The sequence below is a fragment of the Macaca fascicularis genome, chromosome 20 (genome assembly GCF_037993035.2).
Source record: "Macaca fascicularis isolate 582-1 chromosome 20, T2T-MFA8v1.1".
Classification (NCBI taxonomy): Eukaryota; Metazoa; Chordata; class Mammalia; order Primates; family Cercopithecidae; genus Macaca; species Macaca fascicularis.
In genome coordinates this window covers 22,363,556-22,383,180 of record NC_088394.1, presented here as the reverse complement: position 1 = coordinate 22,383,180, position 19,625 = coordinate 22,363,556, and the positions used below count along the sequence as shown (strand labels likewise).

The 19,625-nt window shown below is 49.1% G+C and overlaps 1 protein-coding gene across 1 annotated transcript in view; it reads right to left on the bottom strand.

Annotated features, from left to right (window-relative positions):
- Window positions 1–18,939, bottom strand: part of SCNN1B (sodium channel epithelial 1 subunit beta) — an 88,350-nt gene extending 69,411 nt beyond the window's left edge. The window contains exon 1 of the mRNA XM_005591460.4: window positions 18,801–18,939. The gene's annotated coding sequence lies outside the window, so the exon portion shown is untranslated. The remainder of the gene's footprint in view (window positions 1–18,800) is intronic.
- Between the last annotated feature and the right edge of the window lie 686 nt (window positions 18,940–19,625).

Genomic DNA, 19,625 nt, shown 5'->3' with positions numbered 1-19,625 from the left:
GATCATGATGGTGATGGTGGTGAGGATGATGGTGATGGGGATGATGGTGAGGATGGTGATAATGGTGGTGGTGATGGTGATTCTGATAGTGGTGATGGTGAGGATGGTGGTGATGATGATGGTGGTGGTGATAGTGAGGATGGTGATGGTGATGGTAATGAAGGGGATGGTGGCGATGGTGACCATGATGATGGTGGTGATGGTGACCACGATGATGGTGGTAATGGTGACCATGATGATGGTGATGGTAAGGATGTACCTACTTGATACAGTTGTTGTGTGCAGATTAAATGAGAGGTTCAGGCAAAACATTGCTCCCTATCCTGTACTTTGTTTAAGAGACAGGGTCTCACTCTGTCACCAAGGCTGGAGTGCAGTGGCACAATCACGGCTTACTGCAGCCTTGAATTCCTGTGCTCAAGTGATCCTCCCACCTCAGCCTCCCAAGTAGCTGAGATTATAAGTGCCACCACATGTGGCTAATTAAAAAAAAATCTTTTTTATAGAGACAGAGTCTCTCTATGTTGCCCAGGCAGGCTGGTCTCAAACTCCTGGGCTTGAGCAATCCTCCCACCTTGGCCTCCCAAAGTGCAGGGATTACAGGTGTGAGCCACTGCAGGAGGTTCCCATGCCTGTTCTATAGTAAGTGCTTATACATGCTGGGTCAGCTGGGATCCCTGTACCCTCGACCTCCAGAATGGGTTCCATGGCATTGCAGTTTGTTAAATAAACACATTATTTACCAAACACCAGGTGAAAGGCATGAATCAGAGACTTTCAAGAAAGGGAAAGAATAGTGACTTTTTCTTTTAATTTTATTTTTGAGACGGAGTTTCGCTGTTGTTACCCAGGCTGGAATTCAATGGCGCAATCTAGGCTCACCACAACCTCCGCCTGCCGGGTTCAAGTGATTCTCCTGCCTCAGCCTCCTGAGTATCTGGGACTATAGGCATGCCTAGCTAATTTTATATTTTTAGTAGAGACGGGGTTTCTCCATGTTGGTCAGGCTGATCTCAAACTCCCGACCTTAGGTGATCCGCCTGCCTCAGCCTCCCAAAGTGCTGGGATTATAGGCTTGAGCCACCGCACCCGGCCGGTGACATTTTTTTCTCTTAACCCCTTCTGTTTCCTGCTCTGTCTCCATCTCCTGCCAACCTCTGAAATCCAACTTTGCCTTTCCAGGCTCTGGTCTGGGCCACACGTTCCCCACCTTGTGCCAGGGTCGGGCTGGCATAGTAACTGGCCTTGGATCCAAAACGTTGGGAGAGTGGCGCAGGGTCCACAACCCCCTCATCCCCTAGGAAGGCCATCTGGCTGGAGAAAGCCAGGCTTCCAGGGAAATTTGAAGGCTGGGAATGTGGTGCCCTGAAGGCAAGGGCTGAGTACCCTCTTTGTTGGGGGAGATTAGAATCTTCACCGGCACAGTGACCCAAGGTGGTTCCTGGCATTGTGAAAAGCCGAAACTTTACACTTGGCTGCACGTGAACCAAAAAGGCTTCGAGAGCCACGTCACATAGAAAAAAATTCCCCACCTCCTCCACACTCACCTCTCAGATGACACCAAGAAGCTGAGGAGAGGCAGGCTGCGGTGAACAGAATGGGATCTGCAGTCAAACTGCTTGGGTTTGAATCCCAGACACACCATTTGCTAGCTCTGTGTGACCTTGGGCAAGTTACTTAAGCTCTCTGAGCCTATTTTATGTTCCATGAAATGCAGACAATTACCTGTTTCTCTGGATTGTTGTAAAGATACATTGAAATCCCGCAGTAGGAGAGCTCTGTTTCTCTGTGTGTAAAAGTGGGATAATAATTCACGCCTGTAATCCCAGCACTTTGGGAGGCCAAGGTGGGAAGATTGCTTGAGCCCAGGAGTTCGAGACCAGCCTGGGCAACATGGCCAAACCCTTTCTCTACAAAAACAAACAAAATAGAAAAGTTAGCTGGCCGTAGTGGTGTGCACCTGCAGTCCCAGCTACTGGAGAGACTGAGGTGGGAGGATCACTTCAGCCTGGGACGCTGGGCTGCAGTGAGCTGTGACTGAGCCACTGAACTCCAGCCTGGGTAACAGAGTGAGACTCTGTCTCAACAAACAAGAAAAATGTAAAAATAATATTAATAATTAAAAAACTGTACCTACCCCATATGGTTGCTGAAAGAATTCAATGAAAGAAAACACGTGCCTGGCATGAAGTGATACTTAAAAAATGCTGCTGGTCAGGCGGGCTGGCTCATGCCTGTAATCCCAGCACTTTGGGAGGCTAAGGTGGGCAGATCACGAGGTCAAGAGATCAAGGCCATCCTGGCCAACATGGTGAAACCCTGTCTCTACTAAAAATACAAAAATTAGCTGGGCGTGGTGGTGCACGCCTATAGTCCCAGCTACTTGGGAGGCTGAGGCAGGAGAACCACTTGAACCCAAGAGGCAGTGGTTGCAGTGAGCCGAGATCGTGCTACTGCACCCCAGCCTGGTGACAGAGCGAGATTCCATTTCAAAAACAAACAAAACCACCCACAAAAAAACGGTGCTTATTTTTATTATTATTACTGTAGGGGAGAGAGCCATTTGGGCCCCATCAGAGTTGATTTGGTAAACGATATTATGTGTTGAAAAAGAAACTGAGTCCAGTTCAGTCCTTGTGCGTAAGGCAAACAAAACAAGAGGGTTCCCAGACAAGGTGACCACACCTCCTCAAGTGAATGAGATCCTTTGTAGAGGGGTCTTCAGGGTAGGGTTTTTAGCCAGCTGGATCATAAGATCCAACAAGAATATAGCCCTGCCCATTTCAGGCCCAGCCACCATTGGTGGGGCCCTACTGGGAGTTCAAGATTAGAGGTGAAGATGGGAAGGGGACCAGAGAATGGGGGGTCCATGGAGTTTCCTGGGGGATGAGAGATGTGGCTGGGTCACCACTGTATATTCAGTGTCTAGCCTAATGCTGGTATGCATCCATCCATCCATCCATCCATCATTCATTCATTCATTCATTCATTCAATAAATGTTCACTGAGCATCTACTAGGAACTTGGACAATAGCAGTAAACAAAACACATAAAACCTTGCCTCTAAGTGTTTTGGTTCCTGTGAACTAGTGTTATAGCACTCAGGAAACACTCCCTAAATATGAATGAATGAATGAATGAATGAATGAGTTGCAAAGAAAACTGCTTTGTATTGGGAAAGAAAGCGTCTTCTCCCTTTCCACTCAAATGTAGGAAAATGTGCAGCCTCCTTCCCCTCCACCACGGCTCTCCTCCAGGTTCTGCTTTCTGTGAGGGTTGGGGAGGGGAATCTGCCCAGTGGGTTCACCATCCTGTGGCCAGGATGGCACCACTTTCTATCACCTGGTGCCAAGGGATCGGGGGAGGTGAGGCCCAGCTGGGCTCCTGTTCCAACAGCCAACGACTTGTAACTAACCAGATTGTCATCCACTCAGACATCCACCCTCCCTCCACTCACCCAAGGCCCTGATTCTGAGATTTCAATTTTCCCTGAATTCTGCAGATAAAACTGTTTCTGGCTTCTCTGCCCAGAGCTCTCCCATCATTGCCCTACCCTCGTCCCTTCTCCAAGCAGGGCAGGAGCAGCATAGCAACCATTTGGAGGTTATCAGAGCAAAAGCCAGGGTGGGTCCAGTGCCTGGGGGTCAGCATGTTGTGCCCTTGGCTTGCTAATGCCTCAGGATCCCCCTAAATTCCCCCCACCAAGTTATCCCATGGACAGGTGGCAGTCCACCTGTCCCACAGCTGAGCTCCAACTCCAGCCTGCTTGACTCCCAAACTCTTAACTGTTAAACAGCCTGTCCGGGTACAGCTAAAGAGACTGGGAGACTTTAGCACCCAAATCTTGCCCTTGATGCTTTAAGGAGCCAGGCAAGGTGTCTCATGCCTATACTCCCAACGCTTTGTGAGCTTGAGGTGGGAAGATTGCTTGGGCCCAGGAGTTCGAGACTGGCCTGGGCAACATAGTGAGACCCTGTCTCTATAAAAATGAAAGAAAAGAAAGAAAATGTTTTAAGGACAGAAATCGGCTTCCCAGACAGCCTGGGGTAAACCAGAACTCGCCTGGGCCCTTCTCCTGGGGCAGGCAAAGCTCTGCCTCCAAGGTAATGGGATAATGAAGGCCTCCCCCTCCCTACATCAGCCTCTGCTCCCCCACCACACCCCCGAATGCAACCAGGGCGGGAGGGTAGGTGTTGGGTGCTGGAGGCAGGGGTCTCTGGCCTGTGCAGGCCCATGGCCATCTCTTGGGGCTTTCTCTCTCTTCCTAAATCTCCCCCTCTTCCCTTTCTCCTTTCCTCTCCGACACTCCCCTCCTGGCCCCATTAATGAGCCAGGCATGTACCAGGCATGCTTCTAAACATTTCATATTCCTCCCCGCCACCCTCCAATCTCTAAAACAATCCTTGAAAGCCTGTCTTGAAGTCCACAGCCTCAGACCCCAAGCTTCCTCGTGGTCTCTCTCCCTAACCCAGTCCACCAAAGCCTCTCTCCAACTCCTTGCTGCCTTGTGAACTTTGTCTCTGCGAAAGACAAAGGTAATCTCTCCTGGGGTGGGGGTAAGGTGGGGGGGGGTGGTGTTTTCCAATCAGGATTCAAACCTTGAGCTCAATTAGAGAATCAACAACCTCCACATGTAGACGTAGGTGAGACACCCACTGAGGAATTTCAGGAATCAGCCGGCAGGTGAGACAAAGCTAGTTTTGGGAGGGTGAACCCAGCCCCCGCTTAAGGTCTTCAAATGAGTCCAATCAGGAGTAGCTCTTGAGAGAGGCTACAGAAGACTCCAGATCTCAGTCCTCCTTTCAAACCTTGGCTCAGGAATGAGCTCCCTAGCATGTGGAGGGGAACAAGGTGGCCTACATTGGTCCTGGGGGTCTGAAAGGAAAGAGCCACATTTGCCAAGGGGCCACCAGTGGCCCCCAGACCTGCAGCCCCCAATCATCAAGATTTTCCCAGCCAGTGGGAGGCTGAGGCGGGCGGATCACTTGAGATCAGGAGTTTGAGACCAGCCTAGCCAACACAGTGAAACCCTGTCTCTACAAAAAATACATGAATTAACCAGGCATTGTGGTGCACACCTGTAATCCCAGCTATTCGGGAGGCTGAGGCAGGGGAATTGCTTGAACCCAGGAGGCAGAGTTTGCAGTGAGCTGAGATCATGCCACTCCAGCCTGGCAATAGAGCGAGACTCTGTCTCAAAAAAAAAAAAAAAAAAAAAAAAAATCCCAAGCAGGGAGGCACTGGGGAAGAGAGAGTTGGGGTTGAAACTCAGGTTCTGTTATTGCTGTGTGTCCCTAGGGCAAGTTTCTCAACCTCTCTGAGCCTCAGTGTCTTACAGCCTCACCCCATCAGTTGAGCATCCTTTCCCTGTTTTTGGCCTCCTGAAGCCACCTCTCGTCAAACCTACCCCAGGAACCTCCTCCAAGTTCATTTCAGCCCCATGACTGTACTTTGGCTAGGACATTGTTTTCTTCATGTAAAAAATAAATCCCCGTTTTGAAAACACAAATGCTAAGACTTTCAGGGTTGGCCAAGTGCAGCGGCTCATGCCTGTAATCCCAATACTTTTCGAGGCCAAGACAGGCAGATCAGTTGAGGACAGGAGGTTGAGACCAGCCTGGCCAATGTGGTGAAATCCCATCTCTACTAAAAATACAAAACTAGCCTGGTGCAGTGGTGGGCGCCTGTAATCCCAGCTACTGGGGAGGTTGAGGCATGAGAACTGCTTGAACCCAGGAGGCAAATGTTGCAGTGAGCTGAGATTGTGCCACTGCATTCCAGTATGGGCGATAGAGTGAGACTCTGTCTCGAAAAAAAAAAAAAAAAAAAAAAAGCCTCAACCTAGGCCGGGCCAGGTGGCTCACGCCTGTAATCACAGCACTTTAGGAGGCCGAGGTCCGGAGTTCAAGACCAGCCTGGCCAGCATGGTGAAACCCAGTCTCTACGAAAAATACAAAAATGAGCCGGGCATGGTGGCACGTGCCTGTAATCCCAGCTACTTGGGAAGCTGAGACCTGAGAATCACTTGAACTGGAGAGGTGGAGGTTGCAGTGAGCCAAGATTGTGCCACTGCACTCCAGCGTGGGCAACAGAGCAAGACTTTGTCTCAAACAAAACAAAAACAAAAAGACTTTCAGGTTTATTTGAAGTTCATTTATTTAACACACGTATTCAGGCCTTACTGTTTGCTGGGCAGTGTTTTAAGCACTTGACACATTTAATCCTCATAACATTCCTTATGAAGTGAGAATCTTATCATCTCCCATTTACAGATGAGAAAATTGAAGGACAGAGAAATTAAGTAACTTGCCTGAGGTCACCCAGCTAATAAGTGGCAGAGCCAGCAGTCCAGGTTAGTAGCCCCCAGGTAAAGAATCACTGCATCTTTTATGTACTCCCATCAGCCAACAAGATTTTGTTCTAATCTACATTTTGCAGTTTACATTATGGAAACACAATTTCTTTTTAATTTTGCAAATGCAAAATGATACAAAAATCCAGACTTGATTTTTTTTTTTTTTTTTTGGACACCGGGTTTTTAACTTCTGTTGCCCAGGCTGGAGTGTAGCAGCATGATCTTGGCTCACTGCAACCTCTGCCCCTGGGGTTCAGGTGATCCTCCTGCCTCAGCCTCCCAAGTAGCTGGGACTACAAGCACATGCCACTCCACCTGGCTAATTTTTGTATTTTTTGTAGAAACTGGGTTTTGCCATGTTGCCCAGGCTGGTCTTGAACTCTTGGGTGCAAGAGACCCATCCACTGCAGCCTCCTAAGTGCTGGGATTACAGGTGTGAGCCACCGCGCCCAGCCCAGACCTGATGCTTTTACAAATTCCCTAGGTCCCTGCTCCACTTGAATCTGCTGCTTGTAGTATTTGGTCCAATTGCTGATTCCAGCCTCCCTACTCTCCTAATCCTGACCTCCTACAAGAGCCTCAGGTATGCAGAGAGAGCATTTTGTATGGATGGAATAATTGAATCCCTGCAGGATTTTTGTGAGGCCAGCACTGTTAGGCAGCCCCATTTCACAGAGGGAAAACTGAGGCTTAACGAGGTAGAGCCGCTTGATCAAGTAAACACAGCTGAGAAGTGATAGAACCAAAGACTACAGCCCAAGCATTCTGATGTCAAAGCCCCTAGGTTTTTGTTTTTGATTTTGTTTTTGTTTTTGCATCCCCCAATTTTTTTTTACTGTGGCAAAATATATAACATAAAATTTATCATTTTAACCAACTGCAAGCATACACTTCAGTGGCATTAAGTACACGACAACCACTATCAGTATCCATTTCCAGAACTTTTTTTGTTTGTTTTTTTGAGATAGGGTCTCACTCTGTGACCCAGGCTGGAGTGCAATGGTGCTATCATGGCACACTGCAGCCTCAACCTCCTGGGTCCAAGCGATCCTCCCACCTCAGCCTCCCAAGTGGCTGGAACTATAGGTTCACACCGTCACACCCAGCTAATTTTTTTGTACTTTTTTGCAGAGATGAGGTTTCACCATATTGTCCAGGCTGATCTTGAACTCCTGGCTCAAGCAATCCGCCCACCTTGGCCTCCCAGAGTGCTGGGATTACAGGTGTGCATTTCCAGAACTTTTTAATCATCCCAAACAGAATGAGACTCTGTACCCATTAAGTGATAACACCCCATCCCCCAGTCCTCGTAATCTCTATTCTATTTTCTGTCTCTACGAATTTTCCTATTCTAGTTACTTCATATAAGTAGAATCATATATTTGTCTTTTTGTGATGAAAGCCTCTACTTTTTAAAAAAGGTAATATTTTTTAAATTTGAAAGCATAATGTATAATTTGGGTGGTGTCAAAAGGAATTCAGCTTATTTCTTTTGTCTTTTTTTTTGTTTTGTTTTTGTTTTTTTTGAGACGGAGTCTCGCTCTGTCGCCCAGGCTGGAGTGCAGTGGCGCGATCTCGGCTCACTGCAAGCTCCGCCTCCTGGGTTTACGCCATTCTCCTGCCTCAGCCTCCTGAGTAGCTGGGACTACAGGCGCCCGCCACCGCGCCCGGCTAATTTTTTGTATTTTTAGTAGAGACGGGGTTTCACCGTGGTCTCGATCTCCTGACCTTGTGATCCGCCCGCCTCGGCCTCCCAAAGTGCTGGGATTACAGGCGTGAGCCACCGAGCCCGGCCTGTTTTTTTTTTTAAGACACAGTCTCACTATGTTGCCCAGGCTGTTCTCAAATTCCTGGCCTCAAGCAATCCCCCCTCTTTGGCCTCCCAAAGTTTATTGGGATTACAGGCGTCAGCCACCGCACTTAGCCACCTTGTTCCAACATTATGCTTGTTTTATTTTTATTTATTTATTATTTTTTATTTTTTTTTGAGATGGAGTTTTGCTCTTGTTGCCCAGGCTGGAGTACTGGTGTGATCTCAGCTCACTGCAACCTCCACTTCCCGGGTTCAAGCAATTCTCCTGCCTCAGCCTCCTGAGTAGCTAGGATTGCAGGCCTCTGCCACCCGCCCGGCTAATTTTTGTACTTTTAGTAGAGATGGGGTTTCACCATGTTGGCCAGGGTGGTCTCAAACTCCTGACCTCAGGTGATCCACCCACCTCGACCTCCCAGAACCACTGCACCTGGCTGTTATGCTTGTTTTAAATAAGAAGGCGTGTGGCTATAATTTATAACTATAATATAATAAATGCATGGGGCAAAAAAAAAAAAAAAGTGAAGAATGCCAAATTGTATGTAATGAAAAATTAGTCTCCTTTTCACCTAAGACCCACAGTTCCACCTCTGAAAAAGGAAACACTATTACTAGCTTCCGGTGTGTACTCTAGATTTTAATGTGCATGTATATATACACATTCTCTTTTAGCAATACATCTGGAAGATTGTTTCACATCACTTTTTTTTTTGTTTTTTGAGACGGTGTTTCATCTGTCGCCCAGGCTGGAGTGCAGTGGCACGATCTCAGCTCACTGCAACCTCCGCCTCCCTGGTTCAAGCAATTCTCCTACCTCACTCTCCCAAGTAGCTGGGATTACAGGCACCCACAACCACGCCTGGCTAATTTTTGTATTTTTAGTAGAGACGGGGGTTTCACTATGTTGATCAAGCTAGTCTCGAACTGCTGACCTCAGGTGATCCACCCGTCTGGGCCTCCCAAAGTGCTGGGATTACAGGCATGAGCCACCCGGCCTGGTCTCACATCCCTTTATAGAGAGTTACTGTTTTCTTTTTTTCTTTTTTCTTTTTTGAGACAGTCTCGCTTAGTCGCCCAGGCTGGAGTGCAATGGCGCGATCTCGGCTCACTGCAAGCTCCGCCTCCCGGGTTCACGCCATTCTCCTGCCTCAGCCTCCCGAGTAGCTGGGACTACAGGCGCCCGCCGCCTCGCCCAGCTAATTTTTTGCATTTTTAGTAGAGACGGGGTTTCACCGTGTTAGCCAGGATGGTCTCGATCTCCTGACCTCGTGATCCGCCCGCCTCGGCCTCCCAAAGTGCTGGGAATACAGGCGTGAGCCACCGCGCCCGGCCTACTGTTTTCTTTTTAATGGCTGCCTCCCAGTCTTTTATGTGGCTGTTCCAACACTTACAGAACTTAGTTCCTTTCTGATGGACATTTTAAATAGTTCCAATCACTTGTTCTCACAGTGCTGAATATCCTTGTTCTAACACGTTGTGTCCAATGCAGAGATAACCACGGGATCAATTCCTGGAGGTGAAATGTCAGATTCATAGCATATGTGCATCTTCAGTGTTGACATGTTTGCCTAACTGCCCTCAGAGTTAGGCCAAGAGCTTGCACCAATTTGCACCCTGACCACCGGCCTAGGCCATTCACTCCCTGGGCTCCCTCATCTGAGGTTGGGCCATGGTGTGACTTAAGCCAGGAACTTGCACCAATTTGTACCCTCACCAACTGAATTTGAGAGTCTTGGTTTTCCTGCATCTTCATCGACACTGAGTGTTACTCGACAACCTGACAGGTTGAAAACAAGCATTGTGGTTTTCTTTTCTTGGAGTGCAGTTGAGAATTTTTTCATCTGTGTGAATTTAATGTATACTTCTTTTCCTATGATCAACCACATTATAGCCTTTGCTCTTTAACTTTTTGGGTGGGGTATTTAGTCTTTGATTTGCAAGAACACATTTCTTTTTCTCCTGAGACAGGGTCTCGCTGTGTTGCCCAAGTTGGAGTGCAGTGGTGCAATCATAGCTTGCTGCAGCCTCCAATGCCCAGGTACAAGCCATCTTCCTGCCTCAGCCTCCCAAGTAGCTGGGACTACAGGCATGTGCCATTATGCCTGGCTAATCATTCTTTTTTATAGAGATGGGGTCTCACTATATTGCTCAGGCTGGTCTCAAACTCCTGGCCTCAAGCAAGCAATCCTCCCACCTTGGTCTTCCAAAGTGCTGGGATTACAGCCATGAGTCACTGCGCTCAGCCTGCAAGAACCCTATCCATAAAATAATTCTTGGTCATAACAGTGGCAAATATTTTAACTAGCTTGGAATGCCTGAGTTTATGTGGGTGTTTTTTTTTTTTTTTTTTTTTGGTCACGCAGAGCATATTAACTTTTATGTAGTCAGACCCAGCAATCTTGAAGGCAAAGCCTTAAAAATAAAATTATTGTTTTTTATTTTTAAAATACAGACAGGGTCTCACTATGCTGCCCAGGCTGGTCTCAAGCTCCTGGCCTCAAGCAGTCCTCTTAGCTCAGCCTCCCTGAGTGCTGGGATTATGGGTGTGAGCCACCACACCTTGTCCTTCTGATTCTGAATCAGTGCTTCACAGAGGATGTGTGGAGGGGCCTGCTTCTTGATTTGAGATCATCTGCAGGATATGACTGTCCCCAACCTGGGCTTGACCTGGGGCCTCCTTAATAGTCCTCTTGTAGAGTTGAGATCATTTCCTACTGCCTGGGACTTGTGCCTTGAACCGTGTTTTCATGGGGGCCAAGAGAGAAGGCCCACAGGCACAGAGGGGCCAAGAGAGAAGGCCCACAGGCACAGAGGGGCCAAGAGAGAAGGCCCACAGGCACAGAGGAGCCCTAAGAACAGGCTCTTTATAAGGTGGTTGTGATGGTTAACACTGTCAACTTGATTGGATTGAAGGATGCAAAGTATTGATCCTGGGTGTGTCTGTGAGGGTGCTGCCAAAGGAGATTAACATTTAACATTTGAGTCAGTGGGCTAGGAAAGGCAGACCCACTTTAATCTGAGTGGGCACCATCTAATCAGCTGCCAGAGCTGCTAGAATATAAAGCAGGGAGAAAAACGTGAAAAGGCTAGACTGGCCTAGGCTCCCAGCCTCCGTTTTCCTCCCATGCTGTACCCTTCCTGCTCTCAAACATCGGACTCCAAGTTCTGTTTTGGGACTCGGACTGGCTTCCTTGCTCCTCAGCTTGCTGACAGCCTATTGTGGGACCTTGTGATCGTGTGAGTTAATACTTAATAAACTCCCCTTTATCTATCCATCTATCTATCTATCTATCTATCTATCTATCTATCTATCTATCTATCTATCTATCTATCTATCTATCTATCTATCTGTCTATCTATCTATCCATCCATCCTATGAGTTCTATCCCTCTAGAGAGCCCTAACTAATACAGTTGCAGTGGGGTGGGGGCAGGTCTTCAGCTGTCAGGGGCAGTCCTCACTAGGAAGCAGCTCCTCTAAAAGTCAAGTTTGCCCCAGGCCCTCAAGGAGGGGCAGACTGGAAGCTGTAAGTCTAGGATGTTGAGCAAATTTGGAAGAATAATAGTTCTAGGAACTCCACCAGCTCCCTTAGCAATTTTTCTATCTGTAAAAAAAATGGTTTCTTCCAAGCTCCAGGGCCGAGAGGGACATGCCTTTATCTTTTGACATACCCTCCAGATTATGTCTTTGCTGAGGACAGAACTCTGCACCATCCACCCTCCCTTCTATTTTGAGGCAGATACAGGTGGCTGGAGGAGATCTCATTTGAAGTTTTACTCTAGGCCAGTGGTTCTCAAACTTGAATGTCCATCGGAATCACTGAGAGAGCTTATTAAAATACAGATTGTGGCCAGGCGTGGTGGTTCATGCCTGTAATCCCAGCACTTTGGGAGGCCAAGGCAGGTGAATCACTTGAGGTTAGGAGTTCGAGCCCAGCCGGGCCAACATGGTGAAACCCCATCTCTACAAAAAATACAAGAATTAGCTGGGTGTCAGGGTGGGCGCCTGTAGTCCCAGCTACTTGGGAGGCTGAGGCAGGAGAATCGCTTGAACCCAGAAGGTAGAGGTTGCAGTGAGCCAAGTTCGTGCCACTGCACTCCAACCTGGGTGACAGAGTCAGATTCTGTCTCAAAATAAATAAACAAATAAGAAAAGATAAAATAAAATAAAATAAAATAAAATAAAATACAGATTGCCAGGCTCATTTTGAGAGTCTCTGATGTGGGAAGTCTGGGATGGGTGTGAGAATCTGCATTTCTGTTTTTTAGAGACAGGGCCTTATTCTGTCACCTAGGCTGGAGTACAATGGCATGATCATGCCTCAGTGCAGCCTCAAACTCCTGAGCTCAAGCAACCCTTCTGCCTCAGCCTCCAGAGTAGCTAGGGCTACAGGTGTGCACCACCATGCCTGGCTAATTTTTAATTTTGTGCAGAGATGGAGTCTTGCTACGTTGTCCAGTCTGGTCTTCAACTCCTGGCCTCAATTGGTCCTCTCACCTCAGCCTCCCTAAGTGCTGGGATTCCAGGTGGGAGCCACTGCACCTGGCTTGTACTCTGCATGTCTTTCTTTCTTTTTACTTTTTTAGAGACAGAGTCTTGCTCTGTCACCCAGGCTGGAGTCTAGCCCGGTGATCATAGCTCACTGCAGCTTCAAACTCCTGGGCTCAAGCAATCCTTCCATTTCAGCCTTGTGAGTAGCTGGGACTACAGGCATGCGCCACCACGCCTGACTGAGAATTTGCCATTTCTTTCTATCTTTTCAACGAATTCATTATGTTTTGAGCAAAGGTCTTGCTCTCTGTTGCCCAGGCTGGGGTGCAATCAGGTGATTACAGCTCATTGCAGCCTCAACCTCCTGGTCTCCAGCAATCCTCTCACCTCAGCCTCCCAAGTAGCTGGGACTACTGGCATGTGCCACTACACCCAGCTAATTTTTGAATTTTTTGTAGAATCTTGCTATGTTGCTTAGGCTGGTCTCAAACTCCTGGGTTCAAGTGGTCCTCCTGCCTCAGCCTTGCAAGCAGTTGGGATTACAGGCGATAGCCACTGCACCTGGCATTTCCAATAAGCTCAGGTGATGATTATGCTGCTGATGAGGGGACTACACTTTGAGACCCACTGGCCTAGGTCATTCACTCCCTGGGTTCCCCCATCTGAGGCTGGTCCACTATGTGAGGCCAAGGGGTTTAAAGGAGCACAGGCGGCTGGGCGTGATGGCTTACCCCTGTAATCCCAGCACTTTGGGAGGCCGAGGTGGGTGAATCACCTGAAGTCAGGAGTTTGAGACCAGCCTGGCCAACATAGTGAAACCTCGTCTTTACTAAAAATACAAAAATTAGCTGGGCATAGTGGCGGGCTCCTGTAATCCCGCTACTTGGGAGGCTGAGGCAGGAGCATTGCTTGAACCCGGGAAGTGGAGGTTGCAATGAGCCAAGATCACACCATTGCACCCCAGCCTGGGTGACAAGAATGAAACTCTGTCTCCCCCTGCCCCCCAAAAAAGGAACACAGGCTTCATTCCAGTCAAAATAATGGTAACAGTTGCTGTGTGCTAGGGACTATGCATTCATTCTGTCATTGAACCCTCCCAGCACACCCGTGGAGTGGGTTTTATTAGTACTAGTTCCACTTTACAGTGAGAAAACTGAGGCTCAGCAAGGGCTCACGGGCTTTGAATCAGACAGATTTGGTGTCCAACTCCAGCTCTACCCCTGACCCACTGCAAGATTTTGGGCAAGTGGTTTACTCTTCTTGAGCCTCAGTCTAACTCATCTGTAGAATGGAGATCACAAAAAGCGACTCCCAGGGCATTATGACTACAGGGGTGATGACTAGAAGAGCACCTGCACACAGTAGTTACTCAAGAAATGCTCATCCCTATTCCTGCCTCACGCCCCATCACGGCCTCAAGTTCCTTTTCTCACTTTTCAGATACCTCTTCCTGTCTTTCCTCCTACTCACCCTACTGCAAAGTGACAATAGACTACATCACTTCTTAAACATGCTTCCTTTGGTCATGCCTCTAGGCTTTTGTAAAGGCTGTTTCCTCTGTATGGAATGCTTTTCTCACTCCACTGCTCCAGAAGAACTCCTATTCATCCTTTAAAACCCACCTTAAAAAGCCCTTCTCTTTGAACCGTTCCTTGAAACGTTCCTTTCTTGTCCTTGGCCAGAAAACGTATTGCAGCATCTTATTTGAAGAAGGGACTCAAAGTGTTACTTTCCTTCCTTCCTCCCTTACTATATTCCTACTACATTTTATAAGGAATATAATTGGAGTATAAATCCACTGTTACAGGGGCCAGGCAGGCAGGCACCGTTATCAGCCATTATCAGCATCAGCATCAGCAATGGTTAGACAGTGCTTACTTGAGTCAGGCACTGTGCTAAGGGGTTCATGTGTGTTGACTCATTTAATGCCTAGCATAACCGTTTGAGGCAAATGCTATTTATTATGCCTGTTTTACATGTAAGGAAATGGAGTCGCAAAAAATGCTAAACAATTTGCCTGAAACATGGGTTGCTTTCTTTCTTTTCTTTTTTTTTTTATTTGTTTTTTTTTTTTTTGACAGAGTTTCACTCTTTTCTCCCAGGCTGGAGTGCAATGGTGCAGTCTTGGCTCACTGCAATCTCTGCCTCCTGCGTTCAAGTGATTCTCCCACCTCAGCTTCCCAAGTAGCTGAGATAACAGGCACCCACCACCACGCCCAGCTAATTTCTGTATTTTTAGTAGAGACGGGGTTTCACCATGTTGGCCAAGCTGGTCTCGATCTCCTGAACTCAGGTGATCCACCTGCCTCAGCCTCCCAAAGTGTTGGGATTACAGGTGTGAGCCACTTAGCCTGGCCTGAAACTTGTAATTAATCCACTGCATAGCTGGGAGATAGAGACTGGCTGTGGAGTCTGTGGTGTTACCTTTTATATTAGCTGCCCTTTATGAATGAGGGGTGGGCCAGGTAGTGACTGTCATGCCCTGCAAGGTGCCTGCTGCACGTAAGGGGGCAGCTGAATGTCCGGCCTGGAGTTGCCAGCTTTTCTTTTCTTTCTTTCTTTTCCTTTTCTGAGGCAGGGTCTCACTCTGTTGCCCAAGCTGGAGTATAATTATGTGATCACAGATCACTATAGTCTCAACCTCCTGGGCTCAGGAGAGCCTCTCACCTCAGCTTCCCCTGTAGCTGGGACTGTAGGTACATGCCGCCATACCCAGCCTATATATATATACACACAGCATATATATATAGATAGATATAGATATAGATATAGATATAGATATAGATATAGATATAGATATAGATATAGAAGAGATGGGTTTTTGCCATGTTGCCCAAGCTGGTCTTGATCTCCTAAGCTTAAGCAATCCACCCTCCTTGGTCCCCCAAAGTGCTGGGATTACAGGTGTGAGCCACCATGCCTGGCCGTTGCCAGCTTTACTGATATCTCAAGAGGATCCAGAAATATGGAGTCTTACATGAACTGATTTTTAAAATCTTGGGAATAATCTAAAAATTTGAAAGTCCACAGGCCTTCCTTGTGACTTTTGCTGTCTCCTATATTCCAAAGGGGAGCACCTCAGCTCACTTTGTTTCTGTGTCTTAACTCAGGACCAGGCACACCTTAGACCCTTTGTAAGTAACATGACACTTCTGGACTCCACAGTGAGCTGGGCTTGGCTCTCAACAAGCCGAAATCTCTTCTTTGGTTCAGGACTCAGTGCTCAGGACCCTCTGGTCTGCACTTGGGGTGCGGATGAAGTCACAAACAGCGGCTGTAGGCATCACCCCTGCCCCAGGGCCATCTCCAGGTCTCCCCTGTTCAGGAAAAGACTTCCCGCTCACTGATGCTGATGAGTCGCTACGTTTTGTTTACATCACCCCACTAATCGACCTAACAGTTTGGGGAGGGTGCCGTTTTACAGATGTGAAAACTATGGCTCAGGGAGGGGAAGGGAATTGCCTGAAGTAGGAAGTGGTGAAGCTGGGATTATAACGTAGTATCTCTGATTCTAGCTTTTCATCAACCCGGATCATGGGTGCCACCAAAGTTTTAAGGGTCCCGTCATGCAGTCTACAGAAAACACACTCTTCACACCACAGCCTGGATCTACAAAGTTTGTGGTACACAAATGGGACCCTGGACAGTCCAATCTGCCAGTCTGTGGTTCTCAACTCCTTTTGTCTGCTATTGGAGGGTGAGTTTGGCTTTGGGGGGCATCTATAGAGAAACCCTGGAGGTAGCCCTGATGGAACCTCTGCCCACTGGGGCATGGCCAGGCAGAGCTAGTGGCCTGACTGAGTGCCAGCCTTTGGGACCAGCAGAGACTGCAGCTAGAGAGTGTGTCCTCGGCCATAGACAGAATAGAGGTGTGTGCACACACCTGTGTATGTGTATGCATGCATGTACACATGCTTGTGTGTATGTCTCACGTATGTGTGCATGTGTGTGCTTGTGTGTGAACATACATATGTACCCATATATGTGCATGCATGTGTGTGTGTGTGTGCATGCATGTATGGGTCTGTATGTGAGCAGTGGAAAAGAGAGGACCTCTTCCCCTAAATTCAGATCCTGTGAAGTTAGTTTAGGATAAAGAACAGGACATTGAACTTAACCCCAAGATAACAATTTATGGAAGACACTAAAATAAAAACCAACCTGAACATTTTTGTCACCTAAATTCCCATCGGTAGGCATTATCCATGGTGGGAATCCATGCAGCAATTTAAATAAATAAGCTGGGTTTATATGCAGCAGCATGGATAACTGGAGATGAGAGGGCTTAAGTTGCAGAATGGGCCGGGCGTGGTGGCTCACGCCTGTAATCCCAGCACTTTGGGAGGCCGAGGCAGGCGGATCACAAGGTCAGGAGATCGAGACCACGGTGAAACCCCGTCTCTACTAAAAAAAAAAAAATACAAAAAATTAGCCGGGCGCGGTTGTGGGCGCCTGTAGTCCCAGCTACTTGGGAGGCTGAGGCAGGAGAATGGCGTGAACCCGGGAGGCGGAGCTTGCAGTGAGCCGAGATCGCGCCACTGCACTCCAGCCTGGGCTGGGCGACAGAGCGAGACTCCGTCTCAAAAAAAAAAAAAAAAAAAAAAAAAAAAAAGTTGCAGAATGACATAGGTGGGTTATACCATTTCTACATCTAGTTCTATTTTTTTTTGAAACAGAGTCTTGTTCTTTCACTCAGGCTGGAGTGCAATGGTGCCATCTCAGCGCACTGCAACCTCCACCTCCCGGGTTCAAGCGATTCTCCTGCCTCAGCCTCCTGAGTAACTGGGATTACAGGCACCTGCCACCATGCCTGGCTTCTTTTTTTTTATTTTTCAGAGATGGGGTTTCACCATGTAGGCCAGGCTGGTCTCAAACTCTTGACCTCAAGTGATCCGCCTGCCTGAGCCTCCCAAGGGTTGTACCATTTCCATTAAACATCTGCCTTCAACATTACTTAGTATTTTACATATTTTCTATGGCTCTGTATATACGACTGTGTAGGTGGAGGAAAACGTCTGGAAGGAAACACCCCAAATTCTGAAGGTGGTTCCCTTTGGGGAGCTGGGAGGGCAGGGCTGGAGGATTACAGAGGAGGAAGAATGGGTCTTTGTGTTCTGCATGGAATGACACAGTTCAATGGGTAGGCAGGTTGGGTCACTCATGGATGCTGGGATCTGAGACACGGATGCTCAGGTCTCTGGGAGCTTTCAGACCCATTCACCCGGCTTTGTGAGAGCTGGGCTGCCAGGGACCAAAGCCAGTCTTGGTTGTTCTGCCCCCACTCCCTGGTGGAGGTGAGTGGGAAGATGTGCCTTTTGTGGACTGGAGCTCTCTGCTGCTTCCTCCCTAAACTCTGTGCCTCAGTTTCCTCCTCCATGCTAGAGTGAGAATGTCCCTGTACCCTCTCCCTCCACAGCACACCTAAGCCATATTACATTCTCCAGACATCAACTTAGCGCTGCAGAGTGCTCAGCGCCGACAACTGCAGGGCGTTCCGATCTGGCCTCCTCCACAGCATCACCCCAAATGGGACGCTTAGAGAAGAAACCCACGTTCCCCCGGTCGCAACTGAGAGCCCACGAGGTAGGCTCCAGGGTCGGACTGCCTGGGTTCAAATCTGAGCTCAGCAACTTGTTCCTGGGAGCTAGGAAAGCTTTCCCACCCTCTGACCCTCAGTTTGCACCTCTGTAAAATGGGGACAGCAAGAGAACCAACCCACAGGGATGCCCTGTGGGCGAAGTTAGGTCGTTTGAGCGAGGCGCTCTGCTGCGCTGCGCCCAGCACGTAGAAAGCGCTCTCGAGTTTCATTGCTGTCACCGCTTGAACAACCTCTCGCTCCGCCCACTCCGTGCCAGGACTTTGCCGCCGTCTCTGAGGTCCCAGACACACCGGGGACCCTCGCCCGGTCCCGCCTTTCGCACCCTGGGGGTTTTTCCCAGCCTCCAGCTCTCCCCTCCGCCCCCAATCGGTTCAGTACCCAGGCCGGGTCCCCGGCGCCGCAGATAGGCACCCAAGCGCCCTCCCGTGGGAAACTGAGGCCGGGACAGGAGCGCGCTGGCCGGGGTTGGGCAGGAGAAGGTGCGGCGCGCAGGACTCTGGGCAGCGCGCGGGAGACCGGGTGCGAACCAGGGGTCGCCGTCATACCTGCTCGGGCAGCAGAGCGGGGACACGGAGGACGCGTGCTGTCGGCGGTGGCGGAGGCGGCGGTGCGCGCTAAGCTGGCGGCCGCGGCCGAGTGGTGGTGACACAGGGACACCCGGCGAGCGCGGCGAGACCGAAGGGGAGGGAGCAGGCTCAGGGGCGGGGAAGAACCGGGAGCGCCCGCGGGCGGAGCATACCGGGCGCTACCGGCCTGGCCACACGCAAGGTCCTTGCTCCCCCGGCCACCTCCCTCGCCTCCCAATAAGCTCCAGCCCCCAGACGCCACGTTCAGGGACACTAAGTGCCCCCTGCACGCACACGCTCCGCATTCTCCCTCCTCACCTTGGGACATCAGCGATACCCACATGCACCACGAATATGTCCACAGACCCCTCATCCGAGTGTCCCCCACGTCCCCTCAGTACATATCACATGCCACATATATGAACACTCCATCCCACCCCACGCGTGTACCTGTCGCGTTCACCTCGGCGAAGCATCCCGCTCACCTGTACAGTCGCGCCCCCATCACGTCCACACCGCCGCAGACACAGTGTCCTTTGGGCAAGTTGGTGATTTTAGGGGGATCCGTGCAGTCACTTTTTCCAGGAACGTTCTTCCCTCTGCCTCTTCCACCTCCACCAAGGTGGAGACCTTCCAAATCTCAGTCATCCCCTATAGGTCCGATCTTTGCGTTAGAAATTCAAACAGCCCACCCAGAGGTTGGGACCTCTGGCCCCCTCTGGAGCGCCCGCTACACCTGTGCTCCAGCGTCAGGGCACTGACGGGCCTTGCGCATTTCCTCGAATCTTCTCTTCCATTTCTTTT